We start from the raw sequence: 1,533 nt of genomic DNA, 5'->3' as shown, positions 1-1,533 counted from the left end.
ATTGTAAAGAGATAGCTTCGAATTCGGGAGTATCAAAACCAAAGCAAAATATGATGAAAGTAAAAATAAAATAGATAAACCCATAATTTATTACACACTGAAACACTTATCACAATATTCTGTGGATCGATATTAAAAAAAACCTTGTTAAATTTTGTGACATATATACATTCTATGGAGGTCAGGTGCGAACAAACACCCCATAATTTTATTATACCATATTTCTTCAAACTGAAACATAATTATCAAAGTATACTTACGCAGATAGATATGAAAAGTCTTTATTAAATTTTTTGCCTATTTCCATTCTATGGAGTCCATGCTCGAACGCAGACCCTACAGTTTTATTATACCACCCCTATTTAAATTAAGAATACTTTGATAAGTATGATTTATTTACATCTATATCAAAAACACTTGCAAACATTTTTTTAAATTTTTTATTTTCATACTTTGTGGACCAGGCGCGTACGCATACCCCACAATTTTAAGGAATCATCATAATGCCAGATCAAACATACCAATTCCTGTGTCTCGATACATCTATCATTATATGTGATCAGTTTTTTTTAAACATAGTCAACCATATAGGAGTATTCATGACCAGATACACACACACAGACGTTCAGCTTTATATTATATATAAAGTATCCGTCGTTTACTGGGTTTAAAAAAAGTGTCTTAAAAATGAACTCTGATTAATGAAAAGATGAAAGGTTATGAAAAGTGGGCGTGGATGTAAAAGATAGCTTCAAACTTTTTGGGTCTCAAAACATAAGCAACCATCTGAAACAAGCATGAAGGAGCAGTAATGGAAATCTTTATTCACACAAACATATTGATCCTAATTAGGGTTCTCCATTATAAGTGACATCCATGGTCCCCACCTCCATTGGTGTGAGGGAGCGATGTAACCCGTAAGATCCTCCCCCTTCCTATAGTGGAGTTATCATGGCAAGTTCGGTAGCTCTACATCAAACAGTACCTCAGCGTGAGCGGTCTAAGCCGAAAAAAAACCCTTCCATTCTCCATGGTGGGTCACCCTTCCAACTTCTGCAGCTCTACGTGAAACGGTGTAAACATGCATAGGATTTTCTCCAGATGCCCCGACACTGTTGGTTGGGGTCTAACTTTATCATACCCATTTCAGACCGTTGTTACCTTTTCTGTCATTGTATAATAGTAAACAGTATAGGAGACTAATCGTGTACAGACAGACACACATACAAACGTAGAGTTCATTATATATGTCATGCAGGACTGTTTAATGTCAGAGTTATGCCGTTTGACCTCTGTAATGCACCAGGGGTCTTTTCACAATTGATGTCGATAGTTTTACTGGGGTTGGAGGGGGTTGCGGTGGCATACTTGGACGATATTTTAATCTTCTCACAAACGCCTGAGGAGCCCTTTGCACATTTGACGGAAATTTGAAATAAAGTTACCAAAATGTCAGTTTCTTAAGGAGACGAAGTATTTGGGGTTTGTGAGCGATGAGGCTGGAATAAGACCAAACATAGACAAGGTGGAGGT

This window comes from Euprymna scolopes, chromosome 2 (assembly GCF_053919585.1).
Source record: "Euprymna scolopes isolate OS-2025 chromosome 2, ASM5391958v1, whole genome shotgun sequence".
Lineage (NCBI taxonomy): Eukaryota > Metazoa > Mollusca > Cephalopoda > Sepiida > Sepiolidae > Euprymna > Euprymna scolopes.
The sequence above is the reverse complement of the archived record's forward strand: the minus strand, read 5'-3'. Positions refer to the sequence as shown.